Consider the following 14,496-nt stretch of genomic DNA (forward strand, 5'->3'; position numbering starts at 1 on the left):
GGCTCATCGTTATGTCCCAGGAGTTGCATTAGATAGTCTAGAAATGTGCTTTTACAATAACCATTTCAGTTACTTCTTGGTACAGAAATGCTTTTAACAGTTTTCTGAATCTGAGATAGTGGTCACAAGATCGTAGTGTAAGTGGTAGTTGGTTCCATCATCTTGCTATTTGATATTGGATGGATAAGATAGACTTTATATTGTTGCATGCTGGGAATTTTAAGTGGAAAAGATTTCTGGTGGAATATCTGTTGGAGGCACCCTGGAGTAGGGTGGCCAACTCTACTAGGTAGTCAGGGATATTCTCCCTCAGGATCTTAAAGGCAGAGATGCCTAATTTAAACTTGATCCTTTGGTTATGGGCAGCCAATGTAGTTTCATATATTAGGGCTGTAGATGTTCCAATTTCCATAGTCCATATATGAGTCTTACTGCTGTATTTTGAACTAGTTGTAGACATGATAGCAATGTTGTAGAGCAAAGAACTAATGTTACATTACAGTAGTCTAGTCGAGGTAGAATAAGGGATTGCAGTAAAATTTGGAAAGCCTCTTTTTTGAAGTATTTTCTGATAGATCTTAGCTTTCTCATCACAAGGAAAGATTGTTTTATTATTGATTGTATGTGGCTTTTCATGGATAGGTGGTTATCAGTTTCTACTCCTAAGATTCGGGATTGTAGCTCTAATGGAAAGTCTGTGTCGTCTACTGTGATCCTTGGCATGGGTCAGTTGAGGGTCCTAGCCAAAGGAATTTGGTTTTGTTTTCATTTAATATGAAGCAGTGGGTTGAGGTCCAGTTTAGAGAATGACACAGGGAAAAAATTAGTCCCTGTCCCTTTGAGCTCATCCCCATCCCATCCCTGCGAGCTCGGTCCCCATCCCTGTGAGCTCAGTCCCCGTTCCATCCTCACAAACCATCTGATCTCATCCGCACAAACTATCTCCTTTCTGTATTCCTATTTTCCCTATTTCTAATATCTCCCCTCTGTATCTGTATACTCCCCCTTGTGTCCATATACCATCCCCATTTATTTCCCCTTTATGTCTCTATCCCTGTGCCCTCATGCACATAATTTCCCCTCTATTTCTGTTACCTTCCTGTGGCCAGATTTCCCCTTTCTTCCTCTTCCACACCAATGTGTCTCTCTCCTCTCCAACCCCATCTAGCTTCTTTCCCTCTTTCTCCCCCCCATACTTCTAGCATCTGGCTCCCCTGCTTCCAGCACCTGTCCTCCCCTTTCTCTTTCCTGCTGTGGGTTCAATATTTGTCTCCCTCTTCATCCCCTTGGCCCAGCATCTCTTTCCCTTTCACTCCCTCCTTCCTCCGGGTCCCTGAGTGAGGGAGGGGATAGGAGCTCCCCATTAGTTTTAAGAATTCTGATATGGAAGATTCACACAAGTGTAACATGGACTGGCTCATGATTGGCCCATCCTCCAAAAAACAAGAATACAAAGTTTGTGGTCCCTTCCTCCTTCCTGCTTTCATCTCTGTAAGGGATCAAGTCTGGATATTTTTCCATTCTGACCCATCAAGTTTGGGATAGTCTCAGAGGTTTCATGTGTCTTACATAAGAGGGAAAGCAGGCCAGAATACTTGCCTGTCGGATGAATATATCTGGCAACGACAAGTGCATTCCTCTTATGTGGAAGTGAATATTTACTGTGAGGTCCAGCAGCCCCCTCCTGCCCGATCGCTATGTCCTGCCATCTCCCTCCCTCCCTTTCTTCCCCTCACCTTATGTGGCGAATTTAATTTTTCTTCTCCCAGCGGCACACTTTCAACAAGTCGCGTGCATGGCTATTTCAGTTGAATCTATGCCTCTGACACAACTTCCTGTTTCCGCTTGCGTCAGAAGAGAAGATTCAACTGAAGCAGCCGTGTGTGTGACTTGTTGAAAGTGTGCCACTGGGAGAAGAAAAATTAAATTTGCCACATAAGGTGAGGGTGAGGGAGGGAGGGAGATGGCGGGACGTGGCGATTGGGCAGGAGGGGGCTGCTGGACCACGCGAACCATGGCCACGCATGTTTCCTTATTTCACTCCCCATGGCTAGCCACGTGTAACAGCCATTACAGGTAGCATGATCGTTATGTTGTCTAAATAGGTGAAATGTTTTATTCATGCAGGATCTAAGTTGCCTCCCAAGGATTGCATTAGAAGATTGAACACTGATGGTGAAAATGGCGATCCTTGGGGGATCCCACTGAGAGGGCAACAACTTTCAAAAGGTTCACCATTCTTAGGTACAGCATAGTGCCGAGCAGTTAGGAAGCCTTGGAACCAGGAGAGGGCTGGGCTGCTAAATCTGAAATCACTGAAGATCTTGGACATTTGATCAAATGTGCTTATCTGAAGCCAGTCTATGATCCTCCTGGAGGTGGCCATCGTTTTGTGGCTTCAGGGCTGCCACTGCTTCAGGGCTAAAGGATCATCGGGCAAAATGCTCTTACTGTGATAAGGTGGTATATCATATCTATATTAAACTTGACATGAAAAACAAAGTCACAGCAAGAAACCCTCTGCACACACAAATCACACGAAAAGAACAGAGGTGGCCAAAATGAAGACATCAGCACAGTTTATCAGAAAGATGACCCAGCATGGACATGCTTTGACATAAACACCTGTATCAGGATCACAAAGGCTCCAATATTATTACTTCTCTTTCCAAAGAATCATCCAATTGTCAAAACTTTGCAGCAGAAGCTGGAGATTCTGATAACATCTTTTCCAAGTGTTTTAAAGTGGATGATCATTGGACTGCAATGTCCAAGTTAAAGCAAATCCTTCAGTTTGGAACTAACCATGAGGCCTGCTTTACTAAGTATGAGATGTGTGCTGTGAGTATATTAACGTGTTAGCCTGCCTCCTAACTCTGCTAGTCCTGACTAGAGGTCTGCACGGGAACGGGGATCGCGGGAATCCCTCATAACCCACGGGACTCCCACGGGGACCCCCCTCTAGCCAACGGGACTCCCACGGGGATGGAAGGCTTTGGAAGAAGGGTTCGTCCATATAATATAATGGACACGTCAGCCTTAGTAAAAGAGGAGGTTTATAAGTTAATTACCTGAACAGAAAACAAAAAAAGGGTTCCACCAAAGAGATTCCACAAGGAAAACAGCAAAAGAAACTGTGGAATTGATGATCCTGTCAGAAGTAATTGCTGGATGGAGGTAATTCCTTGCGGGGAAGGGTGAGGACGGAGAGGATCCTGGCGGGGATGGGTGGGGACGGAGAGGATCCTGATGGGAACGGGCGGGGATGGGTGGGATTTCTGTCCCCACGCAACTCTCTAGTCCTGATACAGAGGAACAGCAAGAACGAGAAGACATAAGTTTCTACAGGAAAAGAAGAGCAGATCCAAACAAACGAGACTATGGAAGCACAATGTTATCGGACTTTTAGTTGTAATTTATTCAAAATTTCCTTGATAAAAACAGTAACACCAGTACAAACTCAATCCACATATATCATGAAAGGACCCAACACGGGCCATGTTTTGGCTAAACACGCCTTCCTCAGGGATCCTAGGGTATGAATTTTAAAGAATGTGTATTAGTTTAAGTATGTATAAATGTTTTGAATAAATGGTGTCCAAAAGAGTGTGAACGTCGCATAAAAGAGTCATGTGCGCATGTGATGGTGAAGAGGTGAAGCAACATAGTGATAATGTTAAAAAAAACCATGGTGTCCAAATTGACGAGTTGTAAATCGTGAACATTGGTGCATGCAAATGCATACGTGATAAAGAAGACATAGAGTACAATACATGTCAATGAGTGGTGAATAAACAAAATATATAAGTGACATAACCACGGGCGAGAAATGGGCAGCGACATGGCAAACGAGGTTCAACGTGGATAAGTGTAAGGTGATGCATGTCGGTGGCAAAAATCTCACACACGAATACAAGATGTCTGGGGCGGTACTTGGAGAGATCCCCCAGGAAAGAGATTTGGGAGTACTAGTCGACAAGTCAATGAAGCCATCTGTGCAATGCGCAGTGGCGGCGAAAAGTGCGAACATAATGCTAGGAATGATTAAGAAGGGGATCACGAACAGATCGGAGAAGATTATCATGCTGCTGTACCGGGCCATGGTATGCCCTCACCTGGAGTACTGCGTCCAGCACTGGTCGCCATACATGAAGAAGGGCTTGGTACTACTCGAAAGGGTCCAGAGAAGAGCGACTAAGATGGTTAAGGGGCTGGAGAAGTTGCCGTACAACGAGAGATTAGAGAAACTGGGCCTCTTTTCCCTTGAAAAGAGGAGACTGAGAGGGGACATGATCGAAACATTCAAAATTCTGAAGGGAATAGACTTAGTAGATAAAGACAGGTCGTTCACCCTCTCCAAGGTAGGGAGAACGAGAGGGCACTCTCTAAAGTTGAAAGGGGATAGATTCCGTACAAACGTAAGGAAGTTCTTCTTCACCCAGAGAGTGGTAGAAATCTGGAATGCTCTTCTGGAGGCTGTTATAGGGGAAAACACCCTCCAGGGATTCAAGACAAAGTTAGACAAGTTTCTGCTGAACCGGAATGTACGCAAGTTAGGGAGCTGGTCTTTGACCTGAGGACCGCCACGTGTGCGGACTGTTGGGTGCAATTGACCACTGGTCTGACCCAGCAGCGGCAATTCTTATGTTCTTATGAATGAGAATGCATAAAAATGTGGAGTTGTGGGAAGACACAAGGAGGTACTAAGAGTAGTCCAATTATACTTATAATAACCTACCCTAATGCTCACCCGGCAGCCATGAGCTATATACCTGAGTGTTCTCCTGATTTGAAATATATGGTGGGTTTGTATTTAATCTGCTAGTGATGGACTATTGGTTACTATAGAACAGGGTTGCCCAACGCCACTCCTCAAGGGCTGCAATCCAGTCAGGATTTCAGGATTTCCACAATGACTTTGCATGAGATCTATTTGCATGCGTTGCTTTCGTTATATGTAAATAGATCACATGCATATTCATTTGGGAAATCCTGAAAGCCCGTCCCAGCTATAGACTATGGGGCTCATAATCAAAAGATAAAAAGTCTGAAAACCCACCTAAATCGGTACTTGGATGATCAAAAAGACAGGCCGTCCATGTGCCGATAATCGAAACGGGTTTCAGACATATCTAAAAACAGCTTAGGACTTTTCAGTGCTGCTGTATGCCCAGAGTGAAAAGGGGCGTTTTTGTAGGAGTGGTTAGGGCGGGAGGTAGGCCGACATAGACTTAGGGCCTCTTCTATCAGACTGCGCTAGCAGTTTTTAGCGCAGAGAGCCGCGCTGAATGGCCCGCGCTGCTCTCGACGCTCATAGAGTTCCTGTGAGTGTCAGGAGCAGCGCGGGCCATTCAGCGCAGCTCTCTGCACTAAAAACTGCTAGCGCAGTCTGATAGAAGAGGCCCTTGGTCGCACTACAAATATAACCGAAAGTTTAACGAGACTGCCTAGGTGACTTAGGCGATCTAAAAACAATGCCCCAAAGGTAGCCAAAGTGAACAGATAATCCCTGCAGACACAAAGTACAGACCCACCCACACTCCCCCCAGTGATCAATGACCCCCCCCCACACTGCCATAAAAATCTGAATAAAAACATACATACCTGCCTGCAAATCATAAGCACCTGGCATAGGAAAGCCTAGTAGAGCTGCACAGAGGTAGCTTAAGTAGTCTAGTGAACTACAGAGAGGAGGACCCAGGCCCATAAGCCACTCTAACCACTGCATTCATGGTGAAACATGTGCACCCACCAAACCCCCCAAAACCCTATATAGGTGCCACATAGGGCTATTGGGGTGGTAGACAGGTGGGTTTAGTAGGTTGGGGGGGGGCTCACCATGACCTTTAAGGGAGTTGCGGTGAGATGTTTATGTGGCACCCTTTTTGTGAAGTTCGCAGCAGTGCCCTGGAAGGTGCCCCACTGCTCTGTTGCCCTGTCTGGGTGGCCAGTCCACAATGCTGGCTCCTCCCCGTCCAAATAGCCTTGTTCTGGGCGTTTTTGACTGGGATGAATTTTTGGACGAGAATGGGGTATAAAGATAGGCGACTTTGGGCATTTCTGACTTTAGGCAACTAACGACTTAGGCCCACAACGGACTTAGATGTATTTTTTGATTATGGCCCACCACCTATTTAATTTAAAAACTAATAGTCCGCCTAGCACATATGTGGTTTCCAAGAAACACATATAATAAAAGCATTCATTCCTTTGCTGGAGCTTTCTCTCGTATGGAAACTTTAAGAAAATTGTGGACATCATTTCCTTCTATTTCTGTTTGAATGTGATGCATTATTTCCTTTTCTTGTTTTGATTTGTGATAATTGTATACAATAATTTCATTACAAATAAAACATAAAGAGAATGTTTGTTGAGAAAATCTGTGTCCGAGAAGTGACTCAGAAGAAACCCAGGCAGGCATTAGAATAAGAGGAATTGTAGAGGTTAAGTGCTATGAGGGTCAGATGAGCAACATTTTTGCAGAGGAGTTAGGCTGCCACCTGCCTATCACTTCAGGCATTGCATAAGTCTAAACTGCACACAGAGCTCCCACTTTACCACAGGAAGAGAGGGGACTTACCCTGTCCTGAAACAGATGTTCTAAGACAGGAAAGTCCCTCCTCAAGGGCCGCAATCCATTTGGGTTTTCAGGATTTCCCCAATGAATATGCATGAGATCTATTAACATACAATGAAAGCACTGCATGCAATTAGATCTCATGCATATTCATTGGGGAAATCCTGAAAACCCGACTGGATCACAGGTTTGGTGGTCTGCACCACACTCTAAATATCTTTACTTAGGCTGTGACAAATATCCTTTATTCTTTGATATCAGTTTTTATTTACTATAGTTGCTCATTTTTTACTTCCGATATTCAAGTTCCAGAGACAAAGAAGAAATTAGGATGCGAGCAGTTCATAAACTATAACTCTAAACCAATCAACTCTAGTCATTACTCCGAGGCATCTGGTGTCCGCTGACTGCAGTCCAAATTTACAGCTAGGAAAAAGGGAGGGCTGTGTTATATGTCTGTTGTCTTGAGAAACCTTAACTTGACCTTAAATCCATCCATTTCTTGGAAGGAAGCACGAGGCTTCTTAATCTCAGTGCGAAAGCCAGCACACGCTTTCTGTAAAAACAGAGAGGAGATTAACAGGAGCTGGTCTCTTTGTATTGCTGCCAGAAGCCATTTTTATATTCTTCCAGGTCTACAAAACTTTTTTTTTTTTGTCTAATATGAAGCGTCTGAATTTTCTACCGTCTAATTTAGAAGCATCAGAATATTGCCCATATATCACTGATGTAGTTTGGATTTGAACTTTATACTCCTGGGTCCAGGAACAGGCTCCACGTTGTGTGCTTTGTGGACGTCTCTTGTTTCTTTGGCCTTTTGCCTCTGTTCTCAGGACCGCAGTGGTTACAGCAGATCCCTCCAGTGGCTTTGTGGATTGTCCATATATCACTGGGACCAACAGAGTGATCAAGTCTTCTCTCACCTTTCATAATAGTCCTAATCTATAAAAGTCAAATGCAGCCCTCAACCTGCCCAACACAGATGTACCAAACATGGTTTAGCATAGGAGTGTTCAAATCCTTCACATGAAGGGGCAGATAGGAGTAGAACATTTCAAATCATCAAAGTAAGGCTATTCTTATAGAGGTTGTGGTAAAAGCAGATAGCGTAGCTGGTTTTAAGAAAGGTTTGGACAATTTCCTGGAGGAAAACTCCAAAGTCTGTTATTGAGAAAGACATGGGGGAAGCTACTGCTTGCCCTGGATCAGTAGCATGGAATGTTGCTATTCTTTGGAATTCTAGAATCTTGTTACTCTTTGGGTTTCTAGAATTTTGTTACACTTTGGGATTCCAAAATCTTGCTATTCCTTGGGTTTCTGTATGGAATGTTGCTACTCTTTGGGATTCTAGAATCTTGTTACTCTTTGGATTTCTGGAAATTTGTTACACTTTGGGATTCCAAAATCTTGCTATTCTTTGGGTTTCTGTATGGAATGTTGCTACTCTTTGGGATTCTAGAATCTTGCTACTCTTTGGGATTCCAGAATCTTGTAACTCTTTGGGATGTTGGAATCTTGCTATTCCTTGGGTTTCTGTATGGAATGTTGTTACTCTTTGGGATTCTAGAATCTTGTTACTCTTTGGATTTCTGGAAATTTGCTACTCTGGGATTCTAGAATCTTATTGCTCTTTGGGATTCTGTATGGAATGTTGCTACTCTTTTGGTTTTGGCCAGGTACTAGTGACCTGGATTGGCCACCAAGAGGATGGGCTACTGGGATTGATGTACCATGTTCTTAAAGCATCAATAAATGTTTAATGAATGCGGGAAAGAGGGGACAATGTCTGGCCCTTTCACTGATTTCAAATGCTGGGGAAGATGGGTTCCCAAGGGTGACAAACAACCTCAGTTGAAGCTTCCCCTGGAAGAGTGAGGGGTAGATGGATCGGATGGAAAGGTAGAGTACTCTCCCATTCACATCCACAATATTTTCCTCTCCCTTTTTCTCCTCTCCATTCTTCTCTCTCACCTCTTGTTCCTATTCTCTAATTTCACTTTCTTGTCTCTTCTCTTCCACTCCTTTCTTTCTCCTCTTACCTGTTTGTCACATTCTCTCTCTCACCTGTGCCACAAGCCTTCCAATCTTGCAGTCCCAGAGCAGGCTGAGCCCACAGGAAATACTTTTACATAAAAAAGGTGTTAGGTGCCTGGAATGCCCTCCTGTAGGAGGTTAGAACATAAGGACATAAGAGCTGCCATGCTGGGACAGACCATACGTCTATCAAACCAAGCGACCTGTTTCTAACAGTGGCCAACCCAGGTCACAAGTACTTGGCAAGATCCCAAAAAGTAAGATCATGCTTACCGGCGACTAACTTAAAGGTTTGATATTTCTTTATTTATAACATTTTTCTTATTAGATTCAAGTATACAAACTTGAAACAGATCAATAATTATAGAACAGAAATAGGAAAGAAACTTAAAGATTTTAATTGGTTCTAAATGGTGTGATAATTGGTTCTGCCATTATAAACCAATTAAAACCTAAAATGAGTGTTTAGGGGTGGCACCAGACTTTGGCATTACTAGGCGATCCTAGCTACGATTTAGCAAGGACTCTAGGGACTGTAAATATGAGCCTTTATTCCTGGCCTACATCTCCGGCATCTAGGGTCCTCCTAGGGAGCTGTGATTCTGGAAGCGGTGCCTGTCAGTCATTGACCATTTTGTAAGCGCTGCTTACAGAATCAGGGCATAGGTTACTATGTCATATCAGGTCATGGCTCAGTAGCAGCTTCCCATAAAGCAGGAAGTGGAGATGTCCAATCAAGACTGGTGGAATCAATTGATTTCACAAATCTCTTTTATTCATTCCAAAACCCAATGACTCGACAGGTACATGTTTCGGCCGAAATGGCCTGCTTCAGGAGTCTTAGAAGAAATGTAATTTGGATTATTAAGGGCTAGTCAGCATGGCTTCAGGAAAGGGAAGTCATGCTTGACAAATTTACTACAATTCTTTGACAAAGTGAACAAACAAATGGATAGTGGCGATCCAGTGGATACAATTTACCTGGACTTTCAGAAAGCGTTTGACAAGGTCCCACATGCAAGGCTCATGAAGAAACTACTATGCCATGGAATAGGGGGAGAAGTACACAGATGGATCGGAAAATGGCTAGAAAACAGAAGGCAGAGGGTTAGCATAAATGGAAAATACTCGGACTGGGAGAAAGTGACTAGCGGCGTGCCCCAGGGCTCAGTTCTTGGACCTATATTGTTCAATATTTTTATAAACGACCTGGAGGAGGAAACATCATCCAATATAATTAAGTTTGCTGATGATACAAAACTATGTCGGGCGGCTGGCACTCAAAGGGACTGTGAGGACCTCCAAAAGGATCTGAACCAGCTGGAAACTTGGGCGGACAAGTGGCAGATGAACTTTAACATAAACAAATGCAAGGTGATGCACCTAGGAAAAGAAAAATAAAGAACATGAGTATATGATGATGGGGGTGAAGTTAGCAAAATGCAAACAAGAAAGGGATTTGGGGGTACTGATTGACAGTACCCTTAAACCATCGGTACAATGTGCGGCGGCGGCGAAGAAAGCAAACAGGATGTTGGGCATAATTAAGAAGGGGATTACGAGTAGATCGGAAGAGGTCATAATGCCGCTTTAGAACAATGGTCAGACCACATTTGGAATACTGTGTTCAACACTGGTCTCCATACCTTAAGAAAGATATAACTCTGCTGGAGAGAGTGCAGAGGCGAGCCACGAAACTCGTCAAAGGGATGGAGCATTTGGATTACAAAGATCGACTCAGGAAACTGGGACTGTTTACCCTCGAGAAGAGAAGACTGAGAGGGGATTTGATTGAGACTTTCAAAATATTAAAAGGATTTGATAAAATAGACCAAGAAGCAGCATTACTGACATTTTCACATGTGACACGGACAAGAGGTCATAGCCTGAAACTGAGTGGCAACAGGTTCAGGACAAATGTCAGGAAGTTTTCTTTCACACAGCGCGTGGTGGATGCTTGGAATGCGCTCCCGGAGGAGGTTGTGGAGGAGACTACTGTACTGGGATTCAAGTGCAAGTTGGATGCATACCTTCTTGCATATCATATTGAGGGATACGGTAAATCCGGGTCTCCATAAAGGAGCACCTAAATGGACCTCGGTCTGATCCGGTGAAGGCGTTTCTTATGTTCTTATGATTATCCACAAATGCTAAAAGATTTCCAAGTCGCTGAAAATGTATCTGATCTTCTGGGCGAAACAGTGCTGGAGCCAAAAAAAAGAAATCTTTTGGCATTTGCGGATAAACCAAATTACATTTCTTCTAAGACTCCTATGACTGAAGCAGGCCATTTCAGCTGAAACATGTACAAGTCAAGTCATTGGGTTTTTGAATGAATAAAAGAGATTTGTGAAATCAATTGATTCCACCAGTCTTGATTGGACATCTCCACTTCTTGCTTTGTGACGTTGAACTTGTGGAGGTGGTTCTCCTGTTGTACAGAAAAGTCCCATGAATTTGCGGTTGGCAAATCGCAGACTCAATAATTTCTCTGTATTTTCTGCCCGCCTCTTCCTGGTACTAAAGTCATGGTTACACCAATCAGGAGCTGCTTTGACACGCTTTCTGGCGTAACAAAGCAGCTCCTGATTGGTGTAACCATGACTTTAGTACCAGGAAGAGGCAGGTCAGAAAATGTGCCCTGCTTCGTAAGTACAATTTAAGCACCCCAGCTGCCCTCTCCTGCCTTCAATCAGCTGAAAAACTGTATTCGCGGTTTTTTGAAATTCGTGGGGTTTCCTGGAACTGAACCCCCGCAAATTTCGGTAGGAGTACTGTATACCTCAGTAGCAGCCTCCACCATCTACTCCACATCTGAAGGAGAAAAAGGAGCACATTCACAAAAGTCCCAGGACGATGATCCCTGCTCATACTGGACCTGCAGCCGGTGGCATAGTAAGGGGGAAGAGGCGGTCTGCCAGCACCCCCCCTCCCTTCCACTGGACCTTTTTAACTTTGGCATGAGCAGCTACCAACACGCTGGCCGCGTTGGCTTCGGCGCACTCTCTGAAGTCACTTCCGGGAACCCGCACCTAGAAATTGACGTAAGAGAGAGCGCTGAAGCCGACGTGGGCAGTAAGTTGGTGGTTGCTCGCACCAAAATGAAGGTACAGGAACGGGGCATGTGCGCGGGGCAGGGCACCTCCGCCCAGGCGCCGCTCATGCTCTCTACGCCACAGCCACAGCCTGCTCCATTTCTCATAAAACTGAACGAATAAACCTTATTTGGCAACGATGAAACCAAGATAAGAACTAAATAAGCGGAAGATACACACACAACTTTTCAAAAACACAGCTTCGTGTATGTGGTATGGAAAGCCTAATAAAGTTCATTTCAGAATCCTATTGACAATGGGCTTCTTCAGGGCAAGCCAGTCCACCTCGGCTCCAAGCCCTGTTTACGCAGACATTATGGATTCATTTCAAGCCATGAGCAGGCCACGTCTTTTGATCCCCTCAGAAGATCACACACCAAGTGCCTGTTTTAAAAGTGTATCTATTTGGGGGGCCTGTCTGTTTTCAGATGCATGGCCTGAGAGACTGGGTCACGTATAAAGAATCCCCTTATGCTTAGTTTGCTGGTTGTCAGGTATGGAGTGCACAGTGTTAAGAAAAAGACTCCGAAGTTGGACCTGGGTATACTAGTAGCAAAGCAGCCTAAAATAGGCTTGGGGGAAGGGAAAAGGATCATTTATTTTACCTTAGTTATTTTCTGATTCAATAACATAATGTATTTGACTGTAAGTGATTCACCTCAGTAGCTTTGTTTAAATAAATTGTCTCTTTTATTTACATTCCTTTATCCCTCTTCTTCTTTTTTTAATCCACAGAACTGGAGATGACACAGTCGATGAACTTTTGCATACTTTATAAAGTATATAGAGAAAATAATGTTGGTAACGTGGCTATTTCTTACGTAACCCTCTCCCAGAGCTATGAACCAACTCTCATGCATTTTGCTCACTCCCTAAAAATTCAAGTCCGCTGAACTTCATCGTTCCAACGAAAATGAACCTTAAAGTAGAGACAGCAGCAGTGGAAACAAAGATAAATCACTCAGGGTGGTCCCTGATTATAAATCCAACTCAGAGAGAGGAGAGAAAAAGCAGATCAGACACCACATAACACTTTCCATGTATTGTGACTGGGGAACGCGCCAAATTCTTCCTCCAACCAGGATCAGAGGACTGAAGGGCCCAGTAGGTTTGGTTGTTCCTCTCTTCTGGGCAGCTGCCAGCTCGTCCTCAGCTCACCCTTTCCTTCCATTGCTCCTCCTGCTTCTCAATCTGGCAGGTACGATTAGTGTCCCAACAATTAACCTCTTTCACTTCAAAGGAAAAAACAAACAAACCTCTGACCCTCCTTTCTTTCAAGCCCTCTTTTACCCCCTGAGCCCCCATGCTCTCTTCTCTCCCTTCCCTTGACCTGTTCCATGCCCTTCACCCCTTTCCTGCAACCACCCCCCTCCCATGCTCTCACATCTGCCTATTCAACTCGTCACCCTTTTTCCTACCATGTTCTTCTCCCCTTGCCCTTCCCAATGTACAGCGAGGATCTCCTACCTCTGCACTATGCCCACCATAAGTCAGTTACAGGAGTGTGGCTGTCACATAACCACATACAGAGACAACCCACCCTCTCATTCTTATATAGAGAGGAAACACAGACATACAATGGGGCACCCAGTTACAGAATAGTACCAGTTATATGTGTAATGAGCTGGCACTAAATTAGCAGTATGTATTAATATATTTTTACTTTGAAATTTATAGAGTGTACAATAATACTTCCCTGTGATTTTCTATTAAATGCTAATAAATTCAATATCACAGGCTTTATAGTGATGATTTGGTTTTTTTTTTTAAACCAACGGATATTAAATATTAAAACTTCAAAACTTAATTATAATGTGAATGCTGTGCTCAGATCTGCGAAACCCAATGCTCAAAAGTAAAACTTAAGCATGGGCCACCAGTCAGGGACCATCATCGCCACAGTCAGGTCCCACAATAGCCTACATAAGGAGCTGTTATATATCTGAAGACGAGGCTATTGTTGTTCTCTTGATATAGCAGGCCGCTGTTGAGATTAAAATGTGTAACCACTGTGTTGCCCAATGTGCTGCTAAGAAACATCCAAAGGTGGCAAAAACCAGGTCCCCCGATTCGAATTTCGCTTCTGTGTCTTCAGGAGGGAGGGAGGATTCAACCCATATTAGCAGCCCAAGCTTCAGAGAGAATCCTCCCTCCTGTCCAAATGGTCTGCATTCGGATGTAGGAGGGGACAACCTTGTCATGAACTGGCCACGCAAACATGCTAACATAGCAGTGGGGCACCTTAAAGGACACTGCTGAGAACTTCACATAAAGGGTGCCACGTGCATATCTCACCATAACCTCCTTATAACTCAGGGTGAGCCCCCCCCCCCCCCAATATCTAGTATACCCACCTGTTTACCACCCCAGTAGACCTTATGGCTGCAGGTGGTACCTATATTTTTTCTCCTCAACAATGAATTTCCTGTCTAATTACTTCTCTTTCTTCTTCCCCTCTTGAAGTCAATCAATTTGTACCTTTGCTTAATCTTTTGTAAACCGCATAGAACTTCACGGTATTGCGGTATATAAGCTGTTATTATTATTATACCGTATACCACTATAGTAGAGTTTGGATTGGTTTTGGTGCTCACATTTTCCACCATAAATGTAGTGCTCAGAGTGGCTTATGGGCCTGGATCCTCCTCTCTATGGTTCACTAGTCCACCTGTGTGGTACTCTAGTAGAAATTCCCATATAAGGTGCTGCTGTTCTACAGACAAGAACATATAGATTTGCCGCTTCTGGGTCAGACCAGTGGTCCATCGTACCCAACAGTCTGCTACTGCG

The 14,496-nt window shown here is 44.0% G+C and overlaps 1 long non-coding RNA gene across 3 annotated transcripts in view; it reads right to left on the reverse strand.

Moving 5' to 3' along the window:
• The window catches only part of LOC117363380, a 118,869-nt gene that overhangs the window by 67,771 nt on the left and 36,602 nt on the right, over positions 1-14,496 (reverse strand). The window contains exon 5 of one of the 3 annotated variants that reach the window (XR_004540040.1): positions 12,487-12,938. The exons of 1 other annotated variant lie outside the window; for it this stretch is intronic. This is a non-coding gene — a long non-coding RNA (uncharacterized LOC117363380). Of the gene's footprint in view, positions 1-12,486; positions 12,939-14,496 lie in introns of those variants that run through there. One more of the 3 variants, XR_004540042.1, reaches the window with a different exon arrangement.

The sequence above is a fragment of the Geotrypetes seraphini genome, chromosome 7 (assembly GCF_902459505.1).
Source record: "Geotrypetes seraphini chromosome 7, aGeoSer1.1, whole genome shotgun sequence".
Classification (NCBI taxonomy): Eukaryota; Metazoa; Chordata; class Amphibia; order Gymnophiona; family Dermophiidae; genus Geotrypetes; species Geotrypetes seraphini.